Source organism: Acomys russatus, chromosome 13 (assembly GCF_903995435.1).
Source record: "Acomys russatus chromosome 13, mAcoRus1.1, whole genome shotgun sequence".
Classification (NCBI taxonomy): Eukaryota; Metazoa; Chordata; class Mammalia; order Rodentia; family Muridae; genus Acomys; species Acomys russatus.
Window position 1 is genome coordinate 49,522,994 of NC_067149.1, and position 21,978 is coordinate 49,544,971.

General features: G+C 45.2%; 1 pseudogene; it reads right to left on the bottom strand.

The window, feature by feature from the left end:
- Nucleotides 1-12,902: 12,902 nt before the first annotated feature.
- LOC127197671 (translation initiation factor IF-2-like) lies at nucleotides 12,903-17,721 on the bottom strand (annotated as a pseudogene).
- Between the last annotated feature and the right edge of the window lie 4,257 nt (nucleotides 17,722-21,978).

Genomic DNA, 21,978 nt, shown 5'->3' on the forward strand with positions numbered 1-21,978 from the left:
CAAAGGTGCAAAGAGTGCAGAAGTCAGGATCGCTGGGTTTCGGTCCTTCATTATAAAGCCACCTAGTGTACTCAACTAAACACTATAGTTTTCAAAGCTACCTTCTTTTTTCTGTTCCCAATATCTTCCCTTTCTGGTCCACAAACTCCCCTTGTTTTCCTTTACCCCTCTGTAACTAAGTAAGCAGCACAATGAACCATTCTCTAATGATGAAATAGTTCTGCACTCTCCTTCTTTTAGAGGAATCTGGGCAAACATTAAGTCAGCTCTCCCTCCCCAGTTCCACTTTCAGGCCCTGCCCTCACCGGGAAGGGCTCTGCTCCTTCCTGGATAACAAAGCCTTCAATGATATGTGTGAGAATCTGCGGCTTCACAATGGCCTGTGGGGGTTTTGAGTCACCCATCTGTCTGGACACCAAGGCTAGAGTAGGAGGCGGTGCTGATGGCGTAGGGGCCAAGGCTACTAGGTCACTGCTTGGAGGATTAGCATTCAAACTGGCCACTGGTTCAGCTCTCTCTGAAAAACAAAACACAGTAAGGCACAGGTGTATGACACAACTGGCTCCCTGTTACTGAGCCAGCCTGATCTTCTACAACATGCGCATCTTTGATTGTTCACCATGGAGCCTGTGTTTCTGCCACCATTTATTGCTCACCAAGTTCAGGCCCATTTTCTACTGAACTAGATTTATCTTTTGGCTCACTGTGAACATTTCTCTGTTCTCTGGCACCACTAAAGTTTTAGAAGTTGGTTACTCACCTCCAAGACTGCTCTTCTCCTCCATTACCTTTGGGCTATCTGTTGCTGGTGATGCCTTTGTAGGAAGTACAGAGGCCAATGTAGAGACATCGTCTCTACCCTCCTCAGATTCAGCTTTGCGCTTCACAGCCAAGGTCTGGGCTTTACTCTAGAAGATAAATAAACAAGAAAGTGCCTAAAATTTAGGTGTGAAAGAAAAACTGTAATTGCATACTTCCTTAGATAATGTGTTTACTTCCTTTGATACACTAAACTTCTTCGTCATCCCAGCAGTATTACTTCTGCATTAGGACAAGAAAGACACCAACCACTCAGTCCTGACTTGGGACTGAAAGGCTCATTGCCAACCAACTAAGAATCACTGGCTTTACAAAGATGGATTTGGCTAAAGTGTTCTTGGGCCAATTAGTGTACATATAAAAAACCCTAAGATCTTAGTAACAAATATAGGAATTTGAAGTTTAGACAACATGTGTGTGTGTTTAACATAAACATATAAATATATATAAACATCTTACTCTTTTACAAAAGAGCACATACATGCCACCATTCACTGTCTCAACTCTGCATTCTATTAAGTTTTATCTCCACCCAGTCCTGAGCCCATTCAGATGTGGATGGGAAGTAATAATGTCTTGAAAATGACAAATATCACTTACCGGCAGGTGCACAGACTGCATGTAGAAAGCAGCAGGTACTTGGGCCACCACAGGAGAGGAGGCTGTAGGCCCACCCTTTACCACATGTGCTGTTCCCTGCACAGGAGCAAGGGTCACCCCAGGAGCCAATGCAGGAGGGCACTCCTGAAGTGCACCAGGAGTCTGCGATGAAGGTGGCGAGGAGGCCAGGTGAGCTTGGCCAGACTGGACTGTCCCTGGCACTCCCCGGGAAGTAGGCATAGCAGCTGCCAGCTGTGCTAATCCCAAAGCCTGTGCCTGGGCTGTACCTGGCTGCCTGGTACCGACAACTTGCACAGGGATATGTGGCGGTGGCTGCTGTGTAGCTGACATCTTAGTGGCTCCTAGTTGAGGAGGTTTGATAGCTGCTACTGGAGGTTTGGACTGAATGGGGATGGGTGGTTTGGGGGATGGGTCAGGTGGAAGAGACAGGGCTGAAGACTGAAGCATGGGTTGGACCACCAGGGTCTGGGCTTGCTGTTGCGACTGGGTAGGTGGGACCTGCTGAGTAGGTGGGACCTGGGGTGGCTGAGGGGCAGTGAGGGTTGTTGCTTGCGGCTGCTGCTGCTGCTGCTGTTGCTGCTGCTGCTGCTGCTGTTGTTGTTGTTGCTGCTGCTGCTGCTGCTGCTGCTGTTGCTGGGCCAACTGAAGGTGTGTAGCTGTGTGAAGCAGCTGGGACTGGCGGTGTTGGAACTGTTGCTGGTGGTGGATGGCAATTTGCTGCTGGATCACTACCTGCTTCTGCTGGAGGTGGATCTGCTGCTGTTGCTGAATCAGTGAATGGGGCTGGATCTGTGTGTATGTGGCTGTGTGAAGCAAGCCGGAATGGAACAGAAGAAGAAAAGAGCAGAAAATGATAACCCTTGTAAATTAAAAATGAAACCAGCTTTTTAAGATGTACCTAATGGGCCTGGGGAGATGGCTCAGAGGTTAAGAGCACTGGCTGTTCATCCAAAAGGTCCTGAGTTCAATTCCCAGCAACCACATGGTGGCTCACAACCATCTACAATGAGATCTGGTGCCCTCTTCTGGTGTGCAGGTGCACATTTGGGCAGAATACTGTATAAATTATAAATAAATAAATCTTTTTTTAAAAAAAGATGTACCTAATGTTAGAATCAATGAATGCAAACTGATCTGCATTGATCTCATTATTCGGTAAATCAGACAGTGAATGGAAATTTGAACTGCATGGGATTTGAACATCATCTTATTCACGCTCTTTCCATTCAGTCCAACATTACTAACTACCTCCAGGACAAAGATCTCAAGGCAAAAACTAAGGGCACAGCCTGAAAGCTCAAGCACTCAGGAGAACTCAGGCAAGTCCAAGGCCTATCTGAGCTGTTTCTCAAAATACAAAGTTAAGAAGAAAGACAGGACTAGGGTGTAACTCTGTTTTAGAAACTGCCTTAGCATGTTCAAGACTTAGATTCGACCACAAGTAGCCCAGGAAAGAAAAGAAGGAAGGAAGCGAAACAAAAGGAAGGAAAGAAGGAAGGAAGGAAGAGGGAGGGAGGAAAGGAGGAAGAGGTAAGTGGGGGAAGTCCCTTAAATCAGCACTCACCTGCAGTATTTCTGCTCTTTCCTTTGCTATAGCCACCCTACCCTTTCTCTCAGGACTGAGCTAAGAATGGCTGACCCTTCCTTCATTATCTCAAGGCTGAATCCATGCTTTATTCAGTTTGACATCCTTAAAACCCATTCCAGTATTTGACACATAAGATGCATTTAATATTCACTGAGAGAATACCCAGAGTTAAAGATGTCAACATCCTCTTACTCTGCTGCAGTCTGGTTGGTGTTGGCAGTCTCTGCCCTGCATATCACAGACTGTACAAAGAACACACAGAACATGGCATCTAAAAGCACTTTAGGAACAGAAAGGCTAAGGTACCTAAGTATCTAATATTGGTAATTATTGTGATAAAATTATTCAAATGATTAGGGTGATGAAAACAAAACAAAACAAACAAACTTCCCAATGATCCTAAGTATGGGCACTGGCTACATCTGAGCCAGTCTCAAAGCAAGCACCCACCAGGGTCACTGTTATATTAACTCCAGTTTGTCTGTGTCATTGACACAGGGAACCACACGTCAGCCCACTAAGCCACAGCCCCACTTGCTGGCCTTCTGTGCCCTGAGGCCTTTACACTGCTGCTGCTTGAACCACCCACTGACAAGAGGAGAGGATTCATCTTTTAGTCAACACTGTAAGTCACATGAGAACAGGGAATCTGCCTTCCCAAGGTGTATCTCTAGCACATTTGTCAATTCCATCAGAACTAAGTGAAATGAATAAACTGAAAAACAGAAAGTAGACAAAGTACTTTATAAGTAGTCTGCTCTTAGAGGAAACTGGTAAGATTGTCACCTGTTCATTACCCTGTCTCTGAGATAGCATGTTCAAGACCGACAGGATTCTCTTTCCATCTGCCACTCCATGGCCGAATTTAAAAGAAAAAAAAAAAAAAAAAAAAAAGGAGGGAGGATGCTCTAAATATTTCAAATTACTTCTGAAATATTAATGATATTATAAGAAGTGACACCTTACCTGAGCTAATAAGCGTCTGGCTGGGGGCAGGTGTGGCTGTCCGCGTCAGGTTCATACCCACACTCTGCTGGCCACTCCCATCTGCTTCTGCCTTCTTGGCTGCTGCACTTTCTGCCTCTGTTTGGCTGCCCTGGCTCACAGTCACTGTTTGAGCTGTAGGTAAGGGCTGCACCACTCCTGTGCCCTTCCTGGGACAGCTTCCAGCACCCAATCCTGAAGGCAACTGACCCAAACCCGCAGGCACCTGGCCACTTCCACTGGGACCCATGGAGCCCGGGAGGCTGTTCCCACTGCCTCCCCCAGCTTGGCTAAGGTTGAGTGACTGGCCAGAAGCCCCAGAAGAAGCCTGTGCCACAGCTAGGGCCTGGCTAGAAGCCTGGGAGAGGCCAGAAACAGGAGAAGCTCCAGGAGGGATGGCCTTCTGAGTGGAGCCTGGCATTTGGGGTCCTTGAGCTGAGGCCTGTTGGCTCCTCACTGCCAAGTTCTGCACCTGTAAGATATAATATGTGTGTGTGTGTAGATTTCTGTGACTGACTCATAAGCAGAAAACTAGCTAAAGTAATTCTCCACAGTCTACTTAACTCAGCCCTGACTTCTACACCAATATACTCAAGTCCTTCCAGTCTCCCAAAGAGCTTCTTTGTAAACACGTCTGAATTTTAGTCTCTGACATTTACTGTCAAGTCTCCAGCTTTCTCTTTCTCCATATTCCCTCAGCATCTACAGAGTACCTACTACATGTCAGGTACTACCTGGAGAAGTGCTTGCTCCTGCTGCATGCATGGTTTCTGTTAGAGTAGAAAATTAGCGAGTATAACACAGCAGTATACACACAAATATAAACCAAGTTTATGGGAGTATAGGGGTGAAAATCAACTCTGACTGGGAGATCAAAGTCTTCCTAAACAGGTGATGTCTGTCCCGAGGCTCAGCGGGGACAATGAAAGGAGAGACAGGGGCTAGGGAGAAAGAAAGGCCTGACACTAGGTCACTAGGGCCTGGAGTGTTAAAATAAACAGTCTGAATTGTAACTTACATACACAAATTTAATCTGTCTTGTTTATTATTAACAGTCCCAGAATGCAATGCAGTGTTGCACATGTACAGAGAGAGAAAAAAATAGCTACCTAGTTGATTCTGTTAATCAGAATACTATCACAATTAATCTTAATAATAACCAGAATAAACATGATAATATCTATAGCTGAAGCCATTCCTTAATAATATTTCAAAGAAGAAAGTATCATCATATCCTAACAATGAATATTGACATATTTACACACATGTGCACATATACACTAGAATTACACAAGACAAACTGCTACACAGCAGGACAGACCATGCTGAATAACAAAAGCCTGGTAATGACCCAATCTACCATCAGAGAAGACTACTACTGTACTCAGACAACAGAACATTACATACAAATTAAAGTTATAAATGATGACTACAGAACAAATGTATCGTGACAATATGGTGTGAAGAAAGCATTCTCAGGCCAGGAGCAGAGGTGTGCTGCTGTTGTCCACGTTCCTGAGGCAAGAGGAAAACAAGACTAGTCTGGCCAACATAGCAAGATTTTGTCTCAAAACACAAATAAAACTATATTCTCAAAAAGATGACATGTAGCTAAGCTTCTTACAAATTTAAATATAAATGAAACATGTCATATATAAAATACATACATATTGCTATTTATATATTATATATCATATTACATATTTATGCATGTATGCATACAAACACATAGTATCTAGACTCTGCTTCAAATTAATCCTGATCAGAGGGCAAGAGCCTGAATAGAATGGTCACTTGTTGGTAATTGTTGATTCCCAATGGTAAATACACAGATTAAATTTTGTGCATATATTTGAATTTCCCACTAAAATTAATTTTAAAAGTAAATTTTATAAATCTGTAAAAAGACAATAAAGCTACACTGAAGGGGACCAAAGGAAGGATGCTCCTAGGATCAGTACATGTGATGCCATGGTCCTAGACCCCATGGGAAACTGCTCCTAAACTGCTTTTGGTTTGCAGCAGTGAGGATTCACTCAGGGCACACACAAGGCAAGCATTCCACTGCTGAGCTACACCCCCGGCCTGCTTGCTACTTCTATCAAAACGTAACTGAGTAAAAGGCCAGAGAGGTGGCTCGGGGGACTAAGGGCACTTACTGATCTTGCAGAGGACGCAAGTTCAGTTTCCAGAACCCACATGGTGGTTCACACCCTCCTCTAACTCCAGTTCTAAGAGATGCAACAGCCTCTGCAAGCCCTGCACGCATGTGCTGCATATAAACTCATGAAGCACACAGATAGGTATAGAAATACATCATTTTTATTTGAAACTGAACTTTTAAAAAGTGAGCCATGAGAGAAACAATGATAAGACAGTGATGAGACATCACTGCAATTGACCAAATTCTGTGTGATGGAGGTACAATTTTCTTAAAAGTCAGTAACAAAACACCTTCCTTGCTTTGAGTATGTGAGTGCTCATGTATTTGCTCATGTGGGGGGGGGGGGTACAGGTACCCATGCATATATAACCGGGTGGAACTCTGTTTTGTTTCGTTAGTGTGGGCTGTGAACGTGGAGCTCAGGTCCTCATGCTTCCAGGGTGAGCGGGCGCTCTACCCGCCCGAGCTTCCGTCCCTCAGTGTTCTACCTGCCCGAGCTTCTATCCCTCAGTGTTTTCATTATTGTTTTAAAGTCATCTTGACAGAAACACAGAAAAGGACTACAAGCAGTCAGGACAAAGGTCAGGAAGCCCGCTTAGAAAAGCAGTACAGTCCAGGCAGGTGGAGTAAGGACTTGAATCCAGAACAGTGGTCGTGCAGGCCAGCTTTGCAGAGGGGCCTGTAACTCTCAACAAGGTGAGAACTAGGCCGATTACACAGCTTCTCTTCCGCAATGGCCATTTCACTCTCCTATTCTCAGTACACCTCAGAAACACCTTCTCCCTTGTCCTCTCTCTCCTGGGGTCCTACCATCCTCCACTTACTGTCCTGTGGCTCCCACACTCTTTTTTCTCATTACTCTTCCTTGTAACAATGGGCATCTCTGCTCGGATCCTCTCCCTCCTGCTTTTCTAGAACGCTCAGCACATCAACTCTCTCTCTCACTCTTGGCTCTATCAGCCTCTCCTGCCTGTGTGGACAGCCTGGTCCCCTCCCCCTCTCTGCCCCCTCCTCCTTTCCCCCACTGCTAAGTAAACTCTTGTGCATGCACTGCGCCAAGCTCCACAAATGTATTAGCTCAACCCTCCTCCCAATGCAATCCCACCAACTCCCCTGAAGTATCTCTCCCTCTACACTAACAAATCCATCCTTGTCCTCTTTTACAGTCAAGAAGTGAAGGGTCCCCACCTATATACACCCCAGTCTTAAAAGATCTTGTTCCTTTGCCTTCATGACACTACACGTCTAGATTTTCCCATGCTCTCTTTGCTGTTCTTTTCTACTTCCCCCAGTTAGCCATCACCTTCAACCTTCCTCAGGGCTTATCCCAACCCTCAGAGCTCTAATATTCTTCTCTTCCAACCATGCACTCTCCATAAACACGTGTAGACATGTCTGTAACTTCAATAGACACGTCATCTATGTCTAACATTTCCCATGTTTAGTCCAGACTAGCTCTCCTAAATTCTCCTAAATTCAAGGAGCACGCACAGGGCTGCTGTTTCAGTATCACATGCATGTCTCACAACATCTCTAATTTGGCATGCCCGAACCTGAGCTTCAGCCTAATTCCACTTCTTCATTGTTCATCTCATAAGCAGCACCAACCGCCCTGTGATGCTGCTTCAGACCCCACACCCGGCACCTCCTTCAATTTCCCCACACTCTGTGAAGCTTCCTTCACCTTCAATAATTCTTGTTAATCTCAAGTCCATGCACTCCTGTCCATCTTCACTGCTATACACCCAAACAAATGTCTCCTAAATTACTCATCTCACTATTAACACATACAACACACCCTTTAAGGACACTCTCCCTACCACTTTCATGCTTAAAGCTTCCCATTACCCTTGACTTAAGGCCTAAAATCCTACGCACAGTCCCCAAAGCCCTGCAAGATGAAGGTCCTTCCAACGGTCTAGTCCTCCAGGAGAATAAGCCACCCTGTAACTCCTCCAACAAACCAACTCTTCTTTCCTCAAGCTCTTTAGACATGTTTCCCAGGCATTCAACATCTCCTTACATTCATACAAGGATAACTTCTGGAGAACCATTTTAAATGCCACCTCCCTTCTTTATTCTTACAACACCTTATTCTTGCTACTGAAGCAATTATTATACCACTCAGATAACTGTTTGCTTAACAGCTAGTACTTTAGAAGTCTATAATCTCCATAAATGTAGGTATTACGACTTTCCTAAGCATCCAAGACTACAGTGACTGATAAGTTAGCTAATAACAATTAACAACCTTAAATATTAAGTCCAGATATGATACAAGCACATATAATCAACTTAATTAGTCCTCACTACACACCATGAATTAGGTGTACTCATCTATTGTACAGATGAAGAGACCGTAGCAAAAAGACCTTAGATCACTTGCCCAAGGTGCTACAGTCGAATGCAGAGCTGGAGCCTAACCCAGACACCAGGTGCACATTCTAGTCACTTCACTCATATTGATGGGTGGATGGACAAATGGACAGATGGAAGGATGGATGGAAAGATAATTGATAGAAAGAGGACAAATGGGTGGATGGATGGATGGATAAATTAAAAAACTGATATAAGACCAGGAGTGGTGCCACATGCCTTTAATCCCAGCACTCGGGAGGCAGAGGCAGGCGGATCGCTGTGAGTTCAAGGCCAGCCTGGTCTACAAAGCAAGCCCAGGACAGTCAAGGCTACAGAGAAACCCTGTCTCGAAAAACCAAAAACAAAAACTGATAAGAAAGCACAACCAGCCTCCTCTTTGCCTTCCACTGGTAGAAGTCTTTCTAATAAAGTATTGTATAACTAGATGACCCCAAGGATGTTTCAGCAGTTCCCCTCCGCAGCCACATGGTTCTTGATTCTTTCTGAAGTATTTTTCTTATTCTGTTCATCTGCTGTCCAACAGCCAATAGCGGTCTCTGCTATTCATAAAGTTTGTTGTTTTGCTTTGGGGAGGTGGGGTGGATTTTTGTTGTTGTTTTTTGGAGTTTTGTTTTTGTTTTTGTTTTTTTGAGACAGAGTTTCTCTGTGTAGCCCTGGCTGCCCTAGAACTCTCTTTGTAGACCAGACTAGCTTCGAACTCTCAGAGATCCGCCTGTCTCTACCTCTTGAGTCCTGGGAATTAGGGTGTGCATCATTAATGCGCCACTGCTCGGCTGCCCAGAAAGTTAATTACAACCTCCCTTCCTTGACTTTTAGTCTCCTCCCTAACAATAACATCCTCTACCAATAGGCCCATTGTCTTTTCGCTTTGTTTGTGACAAAACTGGAGATCCAACCCAGCATACATGACTTGCTCTACTACAGAACTACAACAGAGCCCTGCTGGCTCTACTAGCCACCTCTCCCACAGAGGTGCCCTCACACTTGCTCTTCTTTTTCCGTTTTCTCCTCACTCCAAATCAAATGAGCCTATCCTTTAAGACTCCATTCAAGTATCCTGCAAAGTAACACAGCTAGTTTCCGAGACTTAGGGGTCACTCAGGGCTAGCAGCACTTAGTACAACACTGCTGTCCCCCTGAGTTCTTTCACTATATGACTCATCTGTTAGTGACCCAAAGCTCTAAACACATATTCAAGCACAATATATTTATGTAGTTTTTTATAGAGTAAATGAATGAGACAATAACTATAAGGCCCCAGTTTACATCTCATCCATATGTTAAAAATTAAAATATATATATATGTTTTGGAGAAAAGTCACAAAAAAGCAATGGGAAGAAAGACTTTACTGAGAAAACATGAACAGAAACAGGAAACTGAAAGTTGAACTATAGGAAATCAAGAACAGAAGGAACCAAACATCCTACCAGCAACTCAGCCAGGCCTATTTCACATCTAACTTTAACAGAATTCCCTCCAACATCCCTATCTTCGTGTGACATTTGTACAAGGGAAATAAGAGACTCAATAAAACTAAGCTACAGAGGAAAAAAGGATGCCCTGAAAAACTCAACTTGCACTGTAGGACTCTCATGGGGTTTTCTCAGGTGGTTCTACTTCCTTCTTTAGCTCAGATCAACTCACATATTTTAAGGTTGTAGGAGTTGAGGAGAGGGAAGGAAGCTGAAACACACACAAAATAAGAATTGTAAAAAAAAAAAAAAAAAATATCAATAAAGGGGCAGGAGTGGGACCTGGCCTATCTATGGTCATCCCTCACACTCCCGGGCTTCTCCACAGTAAGTGGTTGCCACTGACCTGATCTGCATCTGGATGAACTCCAGGAGACTGAGCGGGCGGCACCTCCTGCTGGACCGCAGCCACTGCCCCATTAGGCATCAGGATGAGTTGGGAGGCTAGAGGCACATTCCGGCCCAAGGTCCGGTTAACCTGCAATAGGTTTCCCAGCTGTGGCTGGCGAGGAGAGGAAGGAGGAGAGTAAAAAGAAGAAAAGAGGAGACAGAAGAAGTGGAAGAAAAGGACCACAAGACAAAATAAACAGCAGATATTAAACAACTGAGCCTGCCCCTTTCCACACCAACCCGAGAACCTCTCGCTCTTCCAAAGTGATGAATCATCCAGAAGAAAGCCTAGACTGTGCAGAAGACTACGAATGATAATGAAGAGTCAGACATCAAAGACATTTAGACAACAAGAATTTTAGAACACAGAGTTCTACACAGACATAGATAAGCTGAGAGATACCTAGAATTTGTGTACCCAAGTCGCACAATTAAAAGGCTAGACTACATTTAAGAGTGACTTATCAAACGCCAATGCCACATCTTCCAGCAGAGGACTGTGACGCTATCTAAAAGCATCTTTTCTAGCCTATGTGAGGCATGGGGCATAGATCAGCTTGGCTTAAAATGCGTGGATGACATCGGATCAGTCTAAGGGTAGTGCCCAGGGCTGGACATCTGCCTAGGATGCATAAGGCCCTGAGTTCCCTCCCTAGCACCACAAAAACAAACTAAGAAAATAATACTTTCACTCTTTGCCAGGGAAGACAAATTATGATCTATGCCCCTAGGACAACAGTGGCGGTGACTGTGGCTGTGGCTTACCCGCAGATACATCTGGGCCTGAGACTGGTTGAGAGGTGGGGAAGTGGTGTTCCCCAGCAACACAGACTGGGTCAAGGTGGTAGCACTGGGAGAGCTCACACTCTGGGATCGGCTGATGAGCTGGGCAGCTGATGTGGTCGCCAGATTGATCTGTTCAGTGCAGAAAGGAAGCAGAATTGAGGATTTGAGGAGAAATCAAAGAAAATACAGACAACTGACAACTTTAGAGTGGCACAATCAAGAACAGGATATTACTTTGATGAAGTCGAGGGAATAAATAATAACTTCCTATCCAAAACTGTCATCTCAGCTACTTTGGATTATTATCAAAGCAAAAGACAAACAATCAAAAAGAAAGCAAGCCCACAAATCACCAATTTTAATACTTGAGCAGCCAAAGAAAGAAATGGAACAGATTTTCTTTCCCCCTCTGAAAAGCAATCTTTCATTCGTTATCTCTTCTTCCCCAGATCTTCTCATCCCCTCTTTAGGTTTACCCATTTCAAGACTCCTAACAAGTCAGGCATAGTAGTGCACGTCCGTAATCCCAGAACTCAGGGGGCAGAGGCAAGAGGATCGCTGCAAGTACAAGGCCAACATGGAATGGGTAGGGAAAGCCTGCCTGAAAACAAAGACTCTTACACAGATTCAAATAGGTTCCCTGTTTTGTTTGTTGTTTGCCAAACTCAACTTCAGAGCAATATATACCCATTGATGACACGATGCCTTTCTCAGATCAGCTGCAAAGACCAGACCTTGACAGACACTGCCCCCAAGCAGAGCCAGCACTCACCGAGGCCTGCGTGGTGGCGGTCTGCTGCTGTGCAGAGCTGCTGTTTGGGGAGCTCGCCTGCCGACTGGCAGCAATCGTGGCCTGTTCAAGGGGAAACATAACAGAAACAGTGAAAAGGCTGTGTCTCCCATATTCTAGTATTAATTCATGGCACAAAACAGATTTCAGGTAAGGACAGAGAGACTCTCTGCTGTGATAAGAAAAAAACACATCACTGTCCTTGTAATGTCACGTGACCACATAAGCCTGCCCAGGAACATCAGGGCCCACGTGCAACCAGCCCTCTCTCCTACTCCACCTTCAAGTCACATCATGAGCCACTGATAAATACATTGCAGGCTTGTCCAACACAGCAACAAATGAGCCACATATATAATTTCCTACTATGCATACTAAAAGTTTTCAGTGGGACGATCTAAGCTTCAATAACTTATTTAATATCATGCATACAAAATACATATTTTCATTTGGGGAGGGATGGGGGATGGGACTGAACCCAGGATTTTACACATTTAAGGCACATACTTTTACCTTAGAGATCCATCTCTGCCCCCAAAGATTACCATCTTAGCATTATACTAATATAGAAATGATTGTGATTTCTTACTTTTTTTTTTTTTTTTTGGTCAATTGATGTCTTCTAAAACCTTACAGTGTCACCTCAATTTTGACTAGTGACATTTTGAGTACTCAATAGCTACACGTGGCTGGCAGTTAACATATTAGAACAGGTCTACAACACAGCCATTCTACCTCTAAAGAGCCCCCCACCCCAGCCTACCCCCCACAGTTCGTACTGCAAGCCCAGAATCTAAGAACCATCTTTTGTCCTCTAAGAGTACAGGAGGCAAAGGAAGGCTTTGGTGTAGAATACAGTTTGCCCCAAAATGCCTGACCCCTCCCTCCTGTCCCTGCTGACCTCTCACCTGCTGAACAGCTGCCAGGCTGTGCAGCTGGGCATTACTGAGCTGCTGCTGGAGCATGAACTGGTGGAAATACTGAGCTGCATTGGGTTGCCGCTGCAGTGCTTGCAAGGCCTAGAAGACATGATACAACGCTCAGAGCAATCGCTCCGAACTCCTACATGCATCACTGTAACTGTCGCAGAGGGAGTCAGCAAGGAGATAAACTGAAGCAGACAGAGGCTTAGTGACCATCAGCATCTGCTTTGTTGTTGCTCTGCTGGATCCAATAGTGTAAACCGTCATCTAACACAGGAGAGACACTGGTTATATGGTCTGTCCTCACGTACAAGAAAAAGCAAAGCAGTTACTTCTCAAAGTAAGACCTGGAAATAAATAGCAAGATCTAGACAATGAACATGATACTGACTGGTATAAGGAAAAGAAGCTGGACATGGTGGCAGATGCCTATAATCTCAGCACTCAAAAGCTGAGGCAGAAAAATGATGAGTTCCAGGCCAGCCAGGATAGCAGAGTAAGCCACGTCTCAATAAATAAATACACAAGCCAGTAACAAAAGGAAAAAGCCGTATGTCGTAGGTGTCTAGCATAGAGATACAGATCCCTAAGTGTTTAGAGATAGATGACAGCCAATTGACATTTTCAAATACCTACTTACCACATCAATGGCTACTTATAAAAAAGACAGTGTCATTTTAATGTCAACTGGATTGTGCTATGTTCTTACTCTTTAATAATTACAACTATTCTACCAGTATCTTTTAAGTAAAATGCTTCATTTCCAAACAGGATTTTTAAAGTATGGAATTTGCTATTTGTCTAAAAGTAAATGTCTACAAAGGTCTGTAATACTTCTATTATTCAGAATGGTTTATATGGCCCAAAACTGAGAGCTTGACAACCTCAGCGGGAGAGAGTGCTGTGGGAAAGAACACTTGTAGCACAAGCCTGAGGGCCTGAGCTCAAGTCTCAGAACAACGTAACAAAAGGCCAGCTGCAGTAGTCTACATCTGTAACCCCAGCACTCTTAAGACAAGGCAGCAGATGGGCAGAACTGGTCAGAAGTTCAAAGGCCAACTGGACCTGTACATAATGCACAGCAGAAACAAAAGCCGTAAGTGTCCTCTGACCTCTACATATCCCACACTATAAACCCACACACAGGCACACACAAATAGTAAATAAGTAAGTCAATGTTTTTTAAACAATAAGGAGAAATGGTTAATTAAAACCTAATTAATAGACTGCACCTGATTTATTCCCGTGTGAACCTTATAGTACTTTGTATTGAGGCAATGAACCACATTCTCCAGCTCTATCTTTTCAAGACAGGTTGTTACCAAATTGCCCAGCTGGCTTTGAACTTGGCACATAGCTAAAAACAAAACAAAATAGCCAGATTTCATTCTGGGTTTGCTTGCTCTAACTTTGTAAGGTGTTAAGATTCTGACATGGAAGAAAGCTCATTCTTTATCCACTCAGAAAGAATCTAAGAGTGATGACCTTCTGGCATCTTTGCCTAAGCCAAGCCAATACTCACAGACGTCGGCCACTCAGCTGAGCCTCACCTGCACGGCTTGCCGTTCATACAGAGACATTTGTGCTATCTGGGGCCGAGAGCTGCCCCCTGAGCTGGAACTCCCATTGGTGGAACTAGAGTTCTGCTCGCTCTCAGTCTCCATGATAGCGTTCCAGGGTCCCCAAGAATGGTGCTCTGACTCAAGCCCTAGACAGGAATCAGTAAAGGATTAAAGTTATGCTCGAATCTAAAGTGTCATTTCACGCTGTTATTATCATTATTCGAACCCACCTTAAGTCCACAGAGTATCTAAGAACCCTCCTCTGGTGTCTTACAACTCCCAAATCTGCAATCCTGTCTTCCTCACTCCACCATCTTTTCAAGCTAATTACTGTCTCAAAAACAAAAACCAACCCAAATCAAACAAACAAACAACCCTTTACATACTCCCTCCTGGCTAACATTAAATAAAATGACCAGACTATAACAAGCCACCTTACAATGCTAAAGCCACTTTCCGTCCCCCAGTACTTTTCAACAGTTTAATATCGACCCATTTAAAACTTGCTCTTATTTTCCTCTCCACATCATTATCACTGTAACAAGGGACAGCATTTCCGGTGAAGCCTGAAGCGCCTCCTTTCCTTGGCCCAGGCCCTTCAGCTGTGTTACTTTTTACAGTACTGTGTGGTGGATATTATTGTCCCCATTTTATAATAGTGGGAACAAGGATTTTCTGCGCATCAAGTCTTTACACTACTGTCTGTCTTCTCAAAGCAAAAAAGCCACCGACGATGACGACGACGACAACAACCACAACCACCCTGTCATTAAAGCAGTGTCACACAGTGTGAGTACGCATTATCTTCATTTCTTGGAGGAGAGCCCTGAGATACTGAAGTGTAGACAGAATGGACAGCTGATGGAAGACGGTAAATGTTGAGGACAGAAGAGCTAAGCTCCTGGCCATGTATCCAAAGTAGCTGCCTAGCTGGCTGCAGGCCAAGCTACTAATTATAAAGCCTCAGGAGGATCACTTCTTATATAACTTCATTGTCCCTACGAGCAAATAAGGCAACGAAGTGAACACGTTACACACTCCCAAGTATGTAACATTAAGTAACATCCTAACTGGAAAAACTAGGAGTCTACTAAAGTGTAAGAATTTACCCTCTGGAAGTTACATTAAAATTAGCAAAAATAAACTAAAAATACATTAAGAGTCCAAAAAGAAACATGAGAAAAGTATAAACAGTCTTCTAAAGCAATACAAGAGTGATAACATCTTTCTCCTCATTTTTCTTTCTTGTGTTAAACTTACACTGTACACTCATTACTTTTCAAACACTGGGTACTGTAAGTACCAAGTCATCAAAGCACTATGTGGCTTATGAACATTAATGTCCGGCCACAATTTCTGCTAAGGGCTGTCTATGTTTCATCGGATGAATGGGGTTATCTCAGGAATGCACCCCCCCAAACAAGCAAACTAATAAATAAAAGTCAAACTCGTGGCCTTGGCAATTAAAGTTGAGTTTTCTCCTACTTCCCCAGGCAGTGCCTCTCATCACACCACTGTCCCCAGAGAACTCTACCCCATTTTAGGAAAGAACAATGCCACTCCACAAACACATGGGTATAACGGAAGGGGTACATAGAAGATATTTTATCAGCTTCAACTTCAGTCTACCTTTCTCCCCACATCTTTTTCCAAAATATCAAAGCACTGAACAGATACAGACCCATGAATCCTCAATATCAGCATGTGAAGAAAAAAAGTGGGTAAGGATTAGAGGCAGCATGGTACAGTTGTATAGATTACTGGACTCATCTCACTGGATTCAGAGACATAGGACCCTGTTACTTGCAATAGAGGCTTGTTTATAAAAACAAAAAAAGTTCATAAATTAAATGACCCCCCCCCCTCATTTTCCACAGATCGTGAAACAGGAAAGGGCCAATTTAAAGTCTTTCCACCACGGAAACTGCCATCAAAAACCACTGAGGCACACAAATCTATATGTTAAAAACCTTCATTTTTTTTCTCAATTAATGTTGTCAGTTCCAAATTAAATATGAAAAGTGAAGATAATGGAGAGTTTAGGAGGCAAACTGAATTAAAAATTAAAAACTGGGAAAAGAGTGAAAGTCCGTCGTATTAAGGTACCACCATCTGGGTGTGGGTGTGTAAGGATTCAACTAGGATAGATGCACACCGATGGGAGAGCACTAGAAAGTAGTAATATTGAGGTGGGCATAGTACTGGGCCTATTTAGTCAGGTGTTGGAAGAAGTCAATATACCTAAGCATAAACTCTGTTGCAGTAATAATGGAGCAAGAAGCCGGGTTGGGGGTGCGTAGGGACGACTCCCAGGGGTTCTCGTTCTACACAGAACCGTGATGAAAACCCAGTTCCAAAGAGAAATCAAACACACCAGGCGAAGGGGGTGGATAAAGTGCTGTGCCCGGAGCGAACCGACTCAGTAAGCGGGGAAATGCACATTCTAATAGTAGGGAGCCAAGCAGGAGGGGGGCACAGAAGTCAAGGAACTGGACACTGGGGAGCCCAGCGGAGCGCGAGAAGCAGGGAGATAACCAGACAGCAGCATGCTGGGATGGAAGGACCAAAGTCGGGGAAGGGAGAAATGAATGAGAAGACGAGCGGCCAGAGGCAACACGGTGACGGACAGACAGCACCGAGCACAGCCAGCGCAAAGCACGGAGACCGGGACGCGCAGCACCGAAGCACCGAAGCACCGCAGAGCGCAGCAGAGCGGGAGGCAGGAGCGCGGCTTGGGGGGAGGTACCTGGGCGTTGCACACGCCGAGGTGGCTGAGGAAACATCCCCGCACCGCCGAGCCCCCGGGATGCGGCCCCTCCCCGGCCCGCGGCCACCCGGTTACCTTCGCGCCGGGCTCCGCACCCGAGTCCTCGCGGGGGGCGTCCACCTCAGGGGCGGGGGGAGGGGGGGTCGCTCGGCCTCGGCGGCGCGCCGCCTCCTCCCCTTCCTGGAGGGGCGGGGGCCCAGGCGCGGTGGGAGGTGCCCGGCGCCGCCGCCGCTCCCCGCCCCTCCTGCCGTCCAGGTGCCGGCCTCGCCGCGGCTCCGCCAGGCCCGGGGCTCACGGGGGCCTGTCACTTCCTGCCCCGCCGCGAGGGTGGGGGCCGAGGCCGGGGGGCCGCGGGCCGGCGAGGAGGGGGCTGCGGGGAGGTGCTTCCGGGGCAGCGGACCCCTCCCCCGGCCCGCCCCCTCCCCGCGCCCGCCCTCGCGCGCGTCCCTCGCTTCCTGCCGGCGCCCGTTGCCATGGCGATGCCGCTCCTGGGCCTCAGCGCTCTAGGCCCGGGTGGTTTTTTGGTTTTTTGTTTTTTTTCTTCCCTCTCCCCTGGCTCGGGTTCTCTTTCTCCTCCTTTCTTGCCCCCCTTCTTTCTCTCCGAATTCCTCTCGCCGTCTGAAAGGACGAAGCTAAAAAAGCGCCGGCCTCTAGAGGGGGGGGGGGACTCACCTCTGAGAAGAGAGGGAGATGGGAGAGGGGAGGGAAGTGACGTGAAAGGGGGGAAAAAGAAGGTATTTTCTGCAGCTTCTGGCAATAGGGGCTCAAAGAAAGGATCAAAGGGACTAGCAGGCAGAGAGGGAGGAAGCAGAGCAAAGACCCTTGAGAAACGACTGCCTGTGAAAGGAAGTAGAGGGAAGGAAAGAGGAGGAAAGAAAAACTTTGAGATTGAGGGAACGGCGAGAGAATGCCGATTGTTTGATCCCTCGCCTCAACTCGTAAGAAGGCGGGAAAGAACGCTGCACAGACACTGAACCCGTTAGAAGCTGCAATTCTTCGTTTAAAAGCAGGAACCCGAGGCAACTTGCCCTGAATAACATTTCAGTCTGTGATTTCAGGGTTGGTTGTGTGCCTGTGAGTCTCTAAAGTCGCATGCACATGTAAAAGAACCAGAACGCCCAAAACAATGGAAAAGGCGGGGTGTAAAGGGATGAACAATGGTGCTGCCTTTGGCAAGACAGAGCATATGGTGGGAGAGGCTCGTTTTAACACAGGCTTGAGTTACTCTCAGACTTCCGATGTTTTTGCGACACCTACTATGTGCTGGCTACTCTTGGCAGCTTGAATCTTAAGCGGTGCACAGATGGCAAAGATAACTGTTCTCCTTAACCTTTCCCTATCGTGGGTGTTACCTTGTGATAATAGCTGGAATTTGTGCTTTTACTGTTACTGCATAGTCTTGCGGACCTCAGCCATAATTAGTTGGTTTCTGGAGCCCACTCTTCATTGAAAGCCCATTTGTAATTTTTATTGGGGGGGGGGGGAATGAGAAGCATTCTCATTATAAATTAAGATCCATTTGTGTTTGTATTGCCTCCCACACTTAATTTGTATAGCCAGTTTTACGTAAGGTAAGATCTCTACTAGGCTTCTAGGAACCAGTTAAACAAGTATGCAAACCCCGAAGGGCAGCCAAAGGACTGGAGAGGTGAAAGGGTTTGTTGCCAGGCCATGGATGTTAGGTGTTGGCTGGTGATGAATGGAAACATTCTGGCAAGGAGATCTAGTGGTTAAAAACCAGGTGGGGCATTTACCCACTTAATTCAAACCTAGATCTTTGGCAGGTCAAAGAGGCTAAAGCTTTCTTGCAGTGGCTTAGAAATGGCTTGTTGAGCCTAAACTAATAGTAAGGAAGAACAATCTAAGAGATGATTTTCAGATTTATGCTCTTTCAGGACAAGAGACAGAGCTCCTACTGGAAAGCCATCCGCACTAATGAGTGTGGATGTGGCCTGTAATATATTCCCAGGAGAAAGAATTCAGATGCCAGAGTTTATACCCTTATTTTCCCAATAACCTATAGGATGTGTATAGATTATCAAGGCCCTTTCACTATGTGCTTCAGCCCCCTTGACAGTGAGGGACTGCTGCTGCTGCACACACCTATAGCCCACCTCAAGCTTTTCCCCCCCCTGCAATCCAGTATCATTGGTTTCTTCATCACTGGATGGTAGTAGGGGACTCAAAAGTGACATAATTTTGTTCAGCTTCAGATTTGACTTCAGCCTAGGCACCTCCTGAATTGATGATGGGCCAGGGTTTAATTCTCATGTAAAGATCTCCAAGCTTGGTCAGTTTTCTGGGTCATAGGTCTAAGTAATTTCCACCAAAATAAATTTAACTTAGTAAAATAAATAAAATCAAATGTATCACCAGCAAATTGAATTTACGGGAAAGTCTCCATCCTCAATAAAATCGTTTTCCTGCCCTGAATTACCTTGAGAAAAGTTCACCTCCCCCTAAACAAAGCGAACAATTTTGTTCCCTGGAGGATCTTCAGCTGACTTTCTCTCTCTTGATTCTTCTGGAATTAAGTCTTTTCTCTTTCAAAGCAAAGGGTTCAGGTGACTGGAGGCTATAGAGAATGGCTTTGTTCTACATGACACTGAAGGTCATTAGCCTAAACAGGTTAAAGGAAATGCATTCTACCTGTTTTGCAGAAAACAGAGCCCTCCTGCCAACTTCGCCGCCTCAAGAAGGGCAGGAATTTGGACTGAGATTTGGCGGTGGCAACTAGAGCAAAGGGCTCCTGCTCCTTCCTGAGCGCTGGCCAGTGTTCTTTAGAGATAGTTCTTATGCCACACGTCACTATCTACAGCTGACCAAGTGAAAATGAGGGGACACATTTTTATGCAAATATGGGGAGTAGAGAAAAAAGGCAGTGACCGCCTGTATTCTAAAATACGTCATCACCCGCCACACAAGTCCCACCAGGTATTGTGGCAGTAATCCTTTAGGTCTAGCTAGAAGAAAGAATGACTGTAAAGAGCACTCTGAGACTCCAATATTTATAGCTAAGTGCTGTCCCTTGGTTTTCAGCAGAGAGGAAGGCATTTCGGGGATGAAGCGACCACAATAAATGTTTGTCAGTCTCCAACGTGTCTAAACCATTCCTGGTGGTTTCTTCTTCTTTGAGACAAGGTCTCTCTGTGTTAGCCTTGGCTGTCCTAGGCTCACTTTGTAGATCAGGCTTTCCTCGAGCTCACAGTGATCCAGCTGCCTCTGCCTCTTGAGTGCTGGGATTAAAGATGTGTGCCACCATGCCCGGCTTCTTGGTGGTTTCTTTAGCTTACACCACTGCTTAGTCACAATTTAGTGACAAGTTTGTGCACCAATGAGTTTAATTAATTAACTTATTTGTATGACGTGAGGATTCCCTCAGGCACTATATTTGCTTCAAATGTATTTTTCTGGCCAGCATTTCAGAGGTTAGAATGCAGGTTCGTGATGAGCTCCAACACCAGACTTTTACCCGTGGGGTTGTGTTCCCTAGGCCAAGAAAGCTCAGCATCTGGGAAGAAACCTAAAAGGAAAAACAATTCAAAATATACCTCGTGGCTCTGCTGCAGCTTCAGAGACCTCATTGAATCCAGCCCTCCAGACAGTTGTTTGGGGTCAGTTATAATGTTTACAGATGAAGAGCATAGGACTTGACAAAGTTAAATTGATCAGGATTCGTGGGGCCTTAAGTTTTGGAGTAAGAATTTTAATTTATGTCTGTATGACGCCACAGCTCAGAGCCCCAGCATGAAAGTGTGGGGGTTCTACTCAGGTGCTTAGCTCCCAATATTTGCAGAGAAGCTTGGCACTCACCATTTTAAAATGCCTGCCATGGAATGTGCACTCTGATTTCACTGTTTTCTCCAGTTATCGGTCCAAAGGACACTGTGTGGGTCAGACCTGGGGGAGTGTCTTAGCAAAAAAAAGAGAAAAAAAAGTAATATATACTCGATTTCCCTAAAATCCATTTCTTGTGTTGTCTACTTGTAAACTGAGATAAAAATAATAGAGCCTGAAACCTGTGAGTGTGCTCCGTGCCCCAACAAAGGAGAATTAAAGTTCTTCGTCAGCTGCCCTTTAAACAACAAAGATGCTGGGCGTGGTGGCGCACGCCTTTAATCCCAGCACTCGGGAGGCAGAGGCAGGCGGATCGCTGTGAGTTCGAGGCCAGCCTGGTCTACAAAGTGAGTCTAGGACAGCCAAGGCTACACAGAGAAACCCTGTCTCGAAAAACCTAAATAAATAAATAAATAAATAAACAAACAACAAAGATTCCAGTGCTCCCTCAAGCAACTCCAGTGTAATACAGAGATGTGTCAAATGTGTGAAAGTGGACGGAGGAAGCAAGGGACCCAGAGTGGCTGGCATGGCCTGAAATACTCAACCTGTCCTTGCTGGCTTTGAAGACACCAGGCAGCAAAGAATCAAACAATGTGGGAAGCCTCTAGAACAGACTAGACTCCACAGGGGTCATGTATCATATCCTGCATATCAGATGTTTATGATTTATAACAGTAGCAAAATTACAATTATGAAGTGACAACAAAGTAATTTTATGGTTGGGGGTCACCACAACATGAAGAACCCACCCACGTAAAGATAGAAACCGAGAACTGACTCCGCAGGGTTGTCCTCTTCCACAAATGCACGCGTGCGCATGCACACACACACACACACACACATAAATAAATAAAAATATTTTAAAAGTGTTCTCTTTCTGGTGTGGTAATCC